A 13,775-nucleotide genomic window follows, 5' to 3' on the forward strand; every position below is an offset into this window, starting at 1 on the left:
AAAGTGAGAAAACGAACATGAAAAGCATAACCCGTAGAGAGAAAACGCGACGAAGATGATGAACAATGAGTGCGTGTAACGGCTATCTCGCGTTCGCAATATTTTAATGTTGACATTTAGATGTTGGTTTCCCCATAACAGACATCTAAATGGAATCAAAAAGTAACTTTTTAAATTCTTGGACTCCGCATTTGGACGTCGGTTCCCCCAATAACAAACGTCTAAAGTACTTTAGAAGTCGGAGTGGCGGGATCAGACTTCTAAATGGAGTCAAAAAGTGACTTTTTAAATTTCTCGGATGTGTTTGTAGACGTCGGTTCCCCCAAGAACAGACGTCTAAAGTGCTTTAAAAGTCGGAGTGGCGGGATCAGACGTCTAAATGGAGTCAAAAAATGACTTTTTAAATTTCTGGGTTGTGTATTTTGACGTCGGTTCCCCAACAACAGACGTCTAAAGTGTTTTAGAAGTCGGAGTGGCGGGATCAGACGTCTAAATGAAGTCAAAAATTAACTTTTTAAATTTCTAGGTTATGTATTTAGACGTCGGTTCCCCCACTAACAGACGTCTAAAGTACTTTAGAAGTCGGTTCCCCCCATAACAGACGTCTAATTATCGGATATTATCGGATATAAATAAAAATCAAATTTTCAAAAAGACTTTCGTGTCGGAATTATCGGATACCAATATCCGATAATTTTATTTCATATAATAATTATATTATAATTTTTATTACTTTTATTTTAATTATTTTAATTTTAATTTTTGTAATATAGTTATTATAATAATACAAAGTATATTTTAATAATTATTAAAATATTAAATAATATTAAATTTTATTAAATAGTTATTAAATTATAAATAAAAGATAAAGTTTTGAAAATTTTGTTAAAAAAGTGCAGAGTTAAAGAAATATAGGATCATTTTAAATAGAGAGAGAAAAAGTAAAAAAGTATTTACTAAAATTAAAAATAAAATTTTAAAAAAGTAAAAAATATAAGATGAAGAGTTGGAAGTGCAGATGAAACACTCTTACTTTAAACAGAAAGAAAAAAAGTAAAACAAATTTATTAAGGTTAAAAATAAATTTCTGAAAAAGTTGGAGGTACAGCATAAAACACTCCTAAATTTTTGGGCTTAAGAGACGAATCCCATAAGCAAAGAGGAAGAGACAAAGTCAGAGGGAGAGGCTCATAAGCTCACTGAGAGAAAGGGTTATTGAGAGTCAGAGAACTCAGAAGCCGGAGAGCGAGATACAAGAAATTCGAACCTAGGGTTGCCGAACAAGGGGAAATCGAACAAGTATGGAAGTTATATTGTTCTTGTTTGGATTAGTTGTAATGGTTGTGAATTTGGTGCTCCAATTTTTGATTCTGTTTTGTTATATTGGATTGTTCAAGAATCATGTGAATTATGTATAAGGTGTTTTGAGTTTGAATATTATGTTCATGTTTGGGATTCAGTGAAATTGTTTGAGAAAGTGGCGTTATTGTTTGAGGTTTTTTTTTTTTTTTTTCCTTTTCTCTACATTATTCTTAGGTGTTCTATGATTGGTGGGAACTATTGTTATTATATGTTTTGGAGAATAAGATTCTGGTAAATTGTTTCTGGAAAAATAAGAATGAACTCTAGGAATTGGAAAATTGTGTATACATTATTTTTGTTGCTGTTATACATGGAGATAATTAGTTTAATCTTGCATGAATTGATTAAAACAGAAACTGTATATGTTAGAGCTGATATATGAAAGAAAGTATGTATGGGATTGGTTGCGATGATTAAGTCTGGTTATAATTGTTAATTTGAGAATAACACGTAGTAGTTTTTTTTTCCAAACTATTTGATTATTGGATTTTTGTGGGAAAGGGGTTAAGAGTGTATGAGAAGTATTATGATGGGGTTCTGCATAATAGTGTAAGTAGGGGTTTGATGTGAAATGGGATGTTCTGTTCTGTTCTCTAATCTAGTGTATGTAATGCTTATGTTTGGTAGATAAAACCATGTTGATCTGTTTTATAATATGTGGATGCAGTTGGTATGAATTGTGTAGATGTTACTGTTTGAACTCATTACATACGGGATACATTTGTTTGGTGATGGAAATATAATCTGAATTGGTTAAGAATAATATGAAATTAGGAATTAGATATCGGTGGTGAATTAAAAGTATTATCTAGATGGCTGCAAGGTATTATATTGTAATCTTAATTTAATTATACTTAGATGTATGAACCTGTGAATGTATCAAATTGTTTTGGGTTTCGGTTTGAGTGAATCTATATTTTATTGGATTATGGAAGGTTATTTTGTAGTTATAGTCGATTTAGTATTTAAAGTTGAATAAAAATGTATTTGAAATGGTACTGGTTAGGTATGGTTGGATGGATGTTTAGTGTTGTAGGGACATTCATAAGTTACCATTATTTTAATTCAAACCCATGACCCTGTGTGTAGATGATGTATTATGAGTACCTAGACTCTACAGGTCATATTATGCTGTTTATATTGAGTGATTCTGTTATGGACTGATCTATAGATTGTTGTTGATGAATTTCCTGATGTATTCCATATTGTACTATTCGGTTATGAATGTTATATTCATTAGTGATGGTTGATATTGTTTTGAGAATAGGTTAGATATGTTCATTTTGTGTGAAATGATTATATAATATTCTCTCTTATCTGTTTGGATGAATATAAAGGTATTGCTATGAGCATCAAGAACCTGTACATAGCAATTTGACATGCATAATGGACTTTTATTTGGCTGTTTGGTATGGTTAATGCTGGTTGTGATTATAGCCTTTGGAGACTTTGTTTTAGGTTGTTCAGATATTATTATTGTCTATGGTTGCTGAAAATTTTACGTATTACCATATTTAGTATGGTGTTGGTGCAAAATTCCACCCATGTTGTTTAGCTTACCTTTGAACTATTCTGGCGGTAGTATATACTCATCGGTGACTATTTAGTTAACGGGATACCAGAGTTTTCTGATTTTGGAAGTCTGATGACTTTTCTTTTTTCTGTTTTGGAGTGGGTGATTCCTGTATTTTTGTATTAGTGAAATCATTTCAGAGCTGATGAATGGGATGTCAACAAATGAGCATGGGAAGGGATATTGAAAGTCACTAGCAAGAGAGAAGAATTGATGTGATTTTGTATTGGGGTTTTGAAACTTTCTTTATCTTTTCTTTAACTTTCTCTCCTTTTTCTTTTTTATAGAAGAAGAAGAACGACCACAGTTGTTTCTTTTTATAGAAGAAGAAAAACGACCACGGGAGAAAATGAGTTGTTCAACAGGTGTTGAGTTTGAAACCATGTTCGAACAGCTCAGCCACCTCATAAAAGAAAAGATTCTTAGGGACAGAAATGAAGAACAAAAGTTTATGACTAGTCTTTGGGAAGACTGTCTAAAACTAAATTCAGGTAATTTTTTTATTTATTTTTACTTTACAAAAAATATTAAATTTTATTATTTGGTTATATTTATTTTTTTGTGTTTTCAGTAAGGAAGCAAGAGGAAGGCTCAAAAAAAGAAATACAAGAGCTGAGGGAAGAAATACAAGAGCTGAGGGAAGAAATTAAAAGAACAAAGGAAGAAATTAAAAGAACAAAGGAAGAATATAAAAGAACAAAGGAAGAAATACAAGGGTTGAGAGAAGAATTTGAAAGAAAGAACGCTGAGATGGATGAACGCAGAAAAGATAGCAAAGAAGTATTGAATATGTTGATGGGAAGACTAGCTGACATAGCGGTATCTCTATAGACACGTTTTCTTTGTCATGTTGATGAAAAATTTGTAAATAATATCAAAATAAAAATTCTCAAAAGGTCAAACAACTTAGATTTTTTTTTTCTTTTTTTTGCAAAGCTTAAACTTGAAGGAGGATAGTTCAGATTGGAAATGAGACAAACTTGCCATACCAAGTACTGGTAAATAAAGTATGCGGATCCATGCAATAAGTATTAAATTTAGTGATGTTTTTTAAATAATAATAATAATAATAATATAGTCTAATTCTAAAGCTTCAATCATGTATAACAAATTGTGTTAGAAATTCCCTATATAAGGATTACCATCATCTCATAACCATATTCATTACAAGAGAAAAAAAAAAGATAAGAGGAGTTCAGAGAATATCTTCTTAAAATGGCTTTTTTTACCCGTCAAACTTTTACCTTCGGAATTTTATACCTTATTTTGGTTCTGACTTCGGTTGTTTTAGTTCATCTCTTGAGTTCCTTTTCTTCAGAACAATCAGTTAACAATAACATGTAAAAATATTTTATCCTTTCAGGGCTATTTCTTCTTAATCTACTAGTTTGCTCATGAAACATTTTGATGTAAGCGAAGGGGTCATCAACAAAAAAAAATATCAATTTTTAATGTCGTTTCTTCACAACCTTTTAAAGAATATGAATGTGAAATGATAATTTAATTTGAATATATTATATAGTAACATTTTTCACATTTTCTGGAAGAATGCCATATATATAACAAATTTATTAATTTTTGTAATAATTAATTCCAGAAATATTTCTTTAGTGATTTACACTGACACGATATATATCAAAATTAGAAACATTGATAAATTCTTTATTTACTTAATTCTTTGTCAGCTTAGATGCGGCAAAGCTACGTGGATTTCTCTCCATTGAATAAACTCTTTACTTTGTTTAGGGTTTCTTTAAATTAAAGGATATGAATCTTATAAAAAAAGTTATCACTAAATGTATTCCTTAAAAGTTTGATGTTCAGGTTTGTTTAGGGATAATTTTAAAACAATAACATGGTAATATTCCATATTAAATAAATTTTGGTCTAATTATTGTTGTTGTAACTTAAAATGGCGATGTTCTTCTACTCTTCAAAGTAATAAGCCCAAATAAAACCTCCACTTTCATTAAGACTTTATCATTACCAATATTGCTTTTCATTTTCATTATCAACAAAGTACTTGGATTATGAATTCAAAGTAATCATATAAGCATTTCCTAAGTTTTTAATGAGATGGATGAATACAAATATTAAAATAAATCCTTTTATCATAAATTAAGAAAATTAAATTTCACTCAACGTACTCGTACTTACATACTAATTATATATCTAATTTCTAAGGTGTGGAAAAACAAACTAGCAGATTTTGAAGCTTTCCATGAAAATCATATCTTATGTAATATATATTTTGCAAATAATATTATAAACAGTTAACTCCAGATAAAGTTACTAAACGTCTGAGGTCAAAATTCTAACTATAAATTTAAGAAATAAAATTATCTGTAAATAATATTATATTATGAGATCAAACTCCTAAATTACAGATTTCAGAGATAAAACTATCTGTAAATAAGATCATGGCAAACTTGTCATAAACACTTGAACATTAAAAGACGTTATTGTTTTCTATAAGTTAAAGGATGCTTAATACAATATATCAAAATGTCATTTTTATATAGAAATATGATTTTATGTTCAAAATAAATATTTTTTGAAAAAAAAAGATATAATTTAAAATAAAATATTCTAAAAGTAGTTTCTTAAAAAAAAAAACTCATGATAAACATCATTATGATATTCGATCTTCGGTCTAAGCATGGATTGAATTTTTAAAAATCAAATCTCGATCCCATCTATATTCAAATATGTAAACCAAATTTTGAATTCAAATTTACTTATGGTACAAAACTAGTTTGGATTTTTTTAAAAGTTCAAATCCAAATATTTGGATAAAATTGTAATTTTAAATCCAAATATTTTGATGAAGCTGGGAATCCAAATTTATTTTTAAACCCATTTCTAATGAAACTTAAATATTTTATAAATTTAATTTTAATTTTAAATTTATATTTTAAAAATGAAATAACTATTTCATCTAATACATAAATATATTAAAATGTTATATAATATATAAAAAATATATATATTAAAGATTAGAAATAATATATTATAAAATTCTTCACATTAAGAAAAAACTAAAATCATATAAATGTTCATATATAATTCCCATAAAGTACTTCTCTACCTATGATCTTTTGTGACTCTTACATCCTTCAATATTTGCAAACTGTAATTAGATGACATAAAACTGCTTCTAAATCTATTTTTTTGCCATGTCTGGGAAGTGTTCCACAATATTTATATAAAATAACAAATGATAAGTAAGAAAAAAAATTCAATTAGAACAAGATGATTAAGTCAAACAAAAGAGGAACAAATATTCAATTTTCATTCAGATAATCTCTAGAAGAAAGCATTAGAACGATATTTGATATAAAAAGAGAAAAAATAATATTATCATAACTCCATTGCATTTTCCTTTCACTTCAAACCCTTCTCATCCTCTAATAACTTACCTGTTTAGAGCCTTTTCCACTTTATCCCTTCATAATATTATCATTATATCCATCTCCATACCAAAAACCCATTCACGACAAACGTACCTACAAGTATAAAACCAAATATGAAAGCACCGTGTTAATCCATTTGGCTTAAAATTTTATGATTGGATTAATTAGTGTTGATTTTAGTAAACCATACATTTGCATTAAAAAAAAATCATAATATAATAATGATGGTAAAGGTGTATCTTTTAACCAATCTTATGTACATATAAGTGGCTCAAACTTTTTATGTGATGAAAACTTACGATAGCAATCAATCACTATTCCTCTTGTCCTTAATGCAGATGCTACTATAGGCATAGCTAATAACTCTGATGTTATGTTTGAAAGGATGAATTAATTTTTCACCAATTAAGAATGTTCAAATTTGCAGTTGTATCAAACTCTTTGTCTAAATACTTTTGAAGCTTAGATGTGTTTGAAGAGGTTAATCTTGTTGTTTGCAAAAATTTATTCCAACCATATGAATAGCTCTTATAATTAGATATTACTGCATGTATTGTTTTATGTCATTTTCAACTCTTTTGTTTCAATGTTTATATTCATTAAACAACGACTTTAAGGAAATATTCAGTCAGGATAAAAAAATTTACCAATTGCCCAACATATAACTCATTTTCTATATAGGATGTAAAACAACAATAATTAAAAATAACATATTGAACTTGTTAGGTTCATCCTAATATTTCTCTTCTTTTTTTTTCATTTTTTTAGCTATCTTATATATGTAACACTATTTGTACCATTGGACTTAAGAAAATGATGGATCCCATTTCAAATTCCTACCACCTCTAAAGTTATCAGATGCACAAAGTAGCTTCATAAAAAATATCGAAAAAAGTATAATAGACTTAACATATTCCCAATCTTCATAAGAAGGCAATTCAATCCCCTTTCATTACTCATTAGCATATTTTGTATCTTGAAACTCAAGTTCATCAAATGTCTTTTATGTTTGAATGCAACATCTAACATCGAATAGGTTGAATTCTAGTTTCAACATCTAAACAAATATGACCCTTATGTTTAATACTTTTCTTTCAACACACTCTTTGAATTACATGAATCTAGAAAGAGATTATCTAATATTTTTTTATTGCATCACGAATTCTTGAAAGAGTTATCAATATCTTTTAGCCCACTATTCACAATTAAATTCAAAATATGTGCACAACATTGCATATGAATATAGTTGTCTTTCAAAACCAAGTTAATCCAAAACAATAGTCTTTTTTTCAAGTGTTGAACTCCCGTATCATTTGATGTAAATTATCTACTATCAAGGTCAAAACACAACTAAACCCTATTCGTGCATGCATGGCTCAACAAATTTAGCCATGGTCTCTCCAATATGGCTTATCACTTGATGAAAATTCAAAATCATTTTGTACAAATTTCAATCATCATCATTGAAGTGGGTTGTCTAACACGTATAACTTTGGTTTTGAGGTGAAGTCCATGTATCAATAGTGAGACAAACTTTGACAATGTTGAGAAAGAAAGTTATTTAAATATACCTTCTTTTCATTCCATAATGTTACAATATTATGTGATAAGGTATAGCATGATAGGATCTTAAATCTTGGTTGCAAAACATTTAAGTACCTCCTAAAAGTATCATTTACAAAACGAAAGGGGAGATTAGCTTTCACAAACATTTTTACTATAGTTCTTCATGACAAAGTTCTTGATCAAATCTACCGTAAGAAGGAGTTAACATTCCCATCAATGGTTGAAGATGCATTACTTTTTGCCTCATGTTTACTTTTTTATTGGGGTTATTTGAACATCTCAACACATGGTTACACACTGAAGTTGTTCCTTTCTCATATCGAATAAAGATATCATCATACTTGCATTAAGCCCTCTTATCAAATTTAGGTTCTAGTTGAATGAAATGATTCCAAGCTTCTGATCAATTTTTCCATCCCTCATTAGAAGGGGTTGTTACATTTATAGAGCCACTGATAGTTGGTGGAGTAGAAAGTGCATGCTCAATTGGTTTGAGACAGAACAATCATCTTCTTCACGTATTAATGACATTTGTAGAGCAATGTTGCAAGGATAGTGATACTTTGACACCTAATTTTGACAAACTTTTGACATTGGACACTTGTCGTTCCCCTATTGGTGCATGTGGAAAATGTTTAAAAAAATTGAAAATGAGGTAGAATTGAAGTGCAGGGTTTGAAGTAGCGGGCTTAATTTTGCGATTTCAAAAATAAAATATCAGTTTGGGTTGGAGAGAACCTTAGAGTGAAGGAGCACCCAACAAAAGTGCATCGCGGTGAGCAGAAGCATCCTTTAATGATCGTTTCGCTAACCGACGTCGTTCACTGGAGCACATTTCGTCGTTCCGTCGTTTGGAAGCAATGGCCACCGAAAGTGCCTCTTTTCCGCTGTTACGTTGTCGTTGGACTGTTCCTTTGAACAATAGTTTGTTGTTGTTCGGTGGATTTGAGTTGTTTTAATTTTTTTTTGACCATTTAGGTTTTTGTTGTTTTATTGGTCTTATTGAGATATTGTTTAACCTTATTTGGTGTAGTATCTTAATATTGTTTTATTAGATCCAATGATGTTTCTAGAAGTGTCCCAATAGTTACATAAAATTACTTCAACATTAATGGGAACTTCTAGTTTGAACCTTGCTCACATGGTGACTTCCTTGGCTCAATTCTTGGTATAGGAATTGTGAGGGAGAAACTTAGGGATATTATATTGCAGGTATTTCTTCAACTAAATTTATTTTAGGAAGGTTCTGTTTAAAACCTTATTATGTGCACATGAGTGCTAAGGTTGTTATTGTGTAGACATTTTTAGCTTTCAATGGACTTCTTGTTCATAGTACGTCATAATCTGCAATTTGTTACGTGACTTTTTTATCATTGTTTATTTTGTTCTAATTTCCTTGTCAAAGATTTTTTTTTTCTAATCTGCTCTTAGATCTAACTTAATGACTTTTCTTTGTTGTTTGATGAGTCAATATTTTTATTATCTTTATACTTGTATGAATATAGTGCATTTAATAGGAAGATTATGCTTAGGATGGATCCAAACTGAATCAAATCAGTGTAAAAAAAGAAAAAAAGTCAAATCTATCAAGAAAACAATATTAAGAAGTGTGACCTCTATAGCTCTTGTTTGCTTTTATTTTGAGTTTTATTTTACCATTTTGTTCTGTTTAACTTTACAATGTGCATGTACAGCAGTCCACACATATTTTAGGAAACTTGACTTTGTTACCTTTGTTATCTAGGGAGAACAGGGTGCACAAATAATTGTTGTGTCAAGTTGAATTTCTTATGTCAACCTTGGTTAAGGTAGCTTTTTATAGTTTATTTTTCTAGATAAACATCTAATTCTCAAAAGGAATAGTTGTGATTGTAATAGTTAATATTTGATTCGCATTTATGTGGATATGAACTTTGTTTCCAAAAATCTATGATTGTAGTATGAGAGTGTTAAAAACTAAAATACTACAAAATTATTTATATTCATATAGATAATATTGCTTAAGTTCATTTATAAGAATAATATAAATTCATTCCAAAAATATCCAGCTAGACTAACAAGTTCAAATATTTTGGTGTGTTTGTTTCTGGGCCAATTTTCATGTTTTGTTTTTGTTTTAGGTTATAATCTAATACAATTTAGAAATAGTAAACTAAAAAGATATTAGAGAAATCTTAAATAGCATTCTGATTGCTTTCTTATTATTCAGGTTCGTAATGTTCCTGTGACTTGCCCCAAGATCCCATTAATTTCTTTTGATTATGAACCACCAAAGTGCAGTATTAAACTCACTTAATATTTGTGTCAGTTAAATTTTTTATTGAATTTTTTTATTGTGCAGAACAAAATCATTCACATTTTATATATAAAATTAGATATTAATAAATAATACGATAATAATTTATAAATGAAATAATAGATTTAATAAATTCTTTCTTGTTGGAGAAGACTTTTTGTGAAGGATATACTGGTATGAATTCTTTCTTCTTCTTTGTGTTGGGATGCTTTTTATATACAAAACTCTAATTTTTGTCTCTATTTGGAACAATACCACAATTAAAACCTAACTGAAATAACAATTAATGATTTAGGTATTATATATACTCCACTTGAATAAAACCTATACACTCATTAAATACAATAATTTATTATTCCTTTTTATATTTCTCTTTATGTATATTTTAAGAGGTTTTTTCGTTAATTAAGAAATATAATAAATTTTCTTAATTCTAATAAAATAGTTATGTGATATTTTATTTTGTTTTTACCCTCGTCTAATAGACATTATTTCAAAATTGAAATAGACTTAAAAGTATAATAGAAAGAAAAATGATAAACGTATTATTGAAATTCTAAAAGAAAAGATAAACTAATAATTTGTTTTAAAGACTTGAGAAAGATAAAAAAACGGAAGAAACAGATTTGTTAAGTACTATAAACATTTATTACATATTTAACATTTCACAGAATACTTATTACAGAAATTATTACTTTTTCTATTGCCAGCAACAAAATTTATTACTTAAATATTAATAAATATAAAATTCCATGCTTCAAATGTATATTAAAGTATTGTATTTATTATTTGAAATATCATTATAGAAAATATTTTGATCTAAAAATATATTCAATACACATTGTTATAAACTTAAAAATATTTCAAGTTTATGTGTTAAGATTTTAATATAATCATTACTAAGTTATTATACTTTCATATTATATATATAGCTAACGAAGTATTTTATAAGAAATAAATTAATCTCTGAGAACTTAGAAAATAGAGTATTAAAATTGATAGATTGATAAATATTTTAAAATAATAAAACCGAGTATTTCTTTTTAAAATTAAAATAATTTAATAATATAAATAGAATTTTTTAAACTCGTATCATTATCAAAAACATTTGCCATATCTCTCACAATTTGTTCTCTGAGTTCTCTCTTCCTTCTTTCTAAAATTTCTAACTTCTAGATCATTTGTTCGATGATCAAGAAGTGTTTGAACGATCCCGGTGGTGAATCATTCATTTTCATCCGATAATCTTCCTTGGAGAACAAGTGAATTTCTGTTTCTTTTTTCTCTAATTATTTGGTCAGGTCCATGCGTAAAAATTCCTTCGCATTGTCAAATTAGTTTTCTTCCTATCTCTTTGTTGATTAGAGGTCCTAAAGACTTTCTTTGATACTGTTTTTGTGGTTTGGAGGTTTTCTAGAATTTTGTGAACTCGAAGCAAGAACAACGAGCTATGTAGAGATGTGGTAACTTCCTTTTAAGGTAAGAGAAGTTAGTTTTTATGTTTTGAGTATTAAATTTCAAGTATGATTGATGAATTTCTATAATGATAAGATGATTTAGTTATATTAAAAATAAATGGTTTGGTGATAATTATGTTTTGATTGAGTGAAATTAATTGTGTAATATTTGATGTCTTGTATGAACATGTGATTGATTGGGATAAACTTGTGAATGATGTTTATGAAATGATGGTATTATATTTGGTTGAAATGTTGAATGGAAATATATCTGTAAGATTTTGGATCATGTTTGTAAGATCTTGGTTAAAGATGTCTTTGAATGTGATAAATGTAGAAATCTTGTTTAATTTAAATAAGATAATAAAATTACTATATTACTCAATTGTTTGGAGCTTAGTACGATGAAGTAAAAGTCTAGTGACTATACTTAATAAAATATGTTTTATAAGATATGGAACTTAATGGAATTAAGTTTAAAATTAATAAAATGAAAAAATAAGAAATAAGTGAAAACTAATAACTTAAATTAGATATTAAAAGGTTATATAATCCGCAAACTAAGCTTGGTTCAGTAGTAAGTGTGATGTAATGGTTGTGGGTGGCTTGTAAACCGTTAGGGGGCTTTTCCAAAGCCCCTGACCCCTGGAGGCCCATGAGGTGGGTTAGGAGTAGGGCTCTTCGATGCGTGATTATAGCAGCCTATTCACGATTCATAACCACTCCTCAACACCGTTTGCTGCATGTAACTCATCTTTTCTCTTTTACCAAATTAAAGTTTTAAATTTTAATTTTCGCTTTTACTCCAAGGAAAAAGGTATAGGCATTTGTCTTTTTTCTTTTGTTAATTCCCAGCAGCATGTTTATTGTTCTTGGTTGATTGCTTAGTATTGTTCAAAATTTTATGGAATGTTTTGGAACTGTTTTTTTTTTTCTTCTTTTTTTGTTGGTGTTTTGAGGTTAGTTTTTAGAATCCTGTAACCAAGGTAGATCTGTTTTTCTTTTCTTTATAAAAAAAAAAGTTTACGTGAACTGGGTGGTTCTAGTATGCAGCAAGATCTTATCTTTACCAAAAATCGAATTCTTTTATTATTAACTGCACCAATTTTGTTGACTAATTTGTGTGTAAAAGCGAATGTTTTTGCTCCTAAATTGGACCGTGTTGCATCGTTTAATTGGAAGTTTTTATTAGATGCTCTGTTATATCATTATAAACCTGTAAATTCTAATATGGAAACTTAGTTTTAAATGCATTGTGTCCTTCAGTGAAGATTGTAAATAAATTTGTCTTGTTATATCAGTGCAGTTTTTAGCTAGTCCAGATTGATTTAATTGAACTTATCATAAACTTATTCTCTAAATTTCTCAATCTGGGTTAATCATCTCTCCACTACTTTTCAACCTTTTCTGTATCTTCCTCTCTCTAAAAGCAATGATGATTACTTCTAATTTAAAAACACTTTTAAAAATCTAATTATAATCCAAAAGAAATTGGATCTGAAAACGCAACTTTTACAATTCTGTCAAATGGTGGAATATGCAAATTAGGAGATACATGAGAAATGATTTAAAATAGTGTAGTATGGTTTAAAATAGTGTAGTATGGGGTCAGTAGTATATTATATTACGAATTAGATATCGGTGGTGAATTAAAAGTATTATCTAGATGACTGCAAGGTATTATATTGTAATCTTAAGTTAATTATATTTAGATGTAAGTGTTGGAAAAACTGACATAATCACGAACAAAATTTCCTGAGGCGTGTAGAGTCACTGTCCTTAAGGACTTATCCGCGGTGTATTGCGCAAGTCCCCCAGGATACAACAGGAACTTCTCAGAATATCTCAGAACTAGCAAGGAACTCTAAAGAGAGTATAAGAATAAACCCAGAATAATTTTAGAAGAGGAAAAGAAGAAAGGAAAAGGAGAGAAGACTGACTTGGGATGTTTTTGGAATGGGAGAAAAACTCTCTATTTATAGAGTTAGGAAAGAATAAAATCAATAAAAGCCATTAAATATTTTGCCGTTGGAGCACTTAATAAAATTAATACGAACGTTGTTGGCAATTAAAGTTTTGACCGTTATAATCCAACGTTTTCTTTTGCA

The 13,775-nt window shown here is 28.7% G+C and overlaps 1 long non-coding RNA gene across 1 annotated transcript; it reads left to right on the top strand.

The window, feature by feature from the left end:
- Positions 1–1,113: 1,113 nt before the first annotated feature.
- On the top strand, positions 1,114–3,975 carry LOC124822673 (uncharacterized). Its single transcript, XR_015786679.1, has 3 exons — positions 1,114–1,299; positions 3,223–3,426; positions 3,507–3,975. It is a non-coding gene; the product is annotated as an uncharacterized LOC124822673 (long non-coding RNA).
- Positions 3,976–13,775: the final 9,800 nt, after the last annotated feature.

This window comes from Vigna umbellata, chromosome 5, assembly GCF_029865625.1.
Source record: "Vigna umbellata cultivar VRB3 chromosome 5, Vumbellata_1.0, whole genome shotgun sequence".
Lineage (NCBI taxonomy): Eukaryota > Viridiplantae > Streptophyta > Magnoliopsida > Fabales > Fabaceae > Vigna > Vigna umbellata.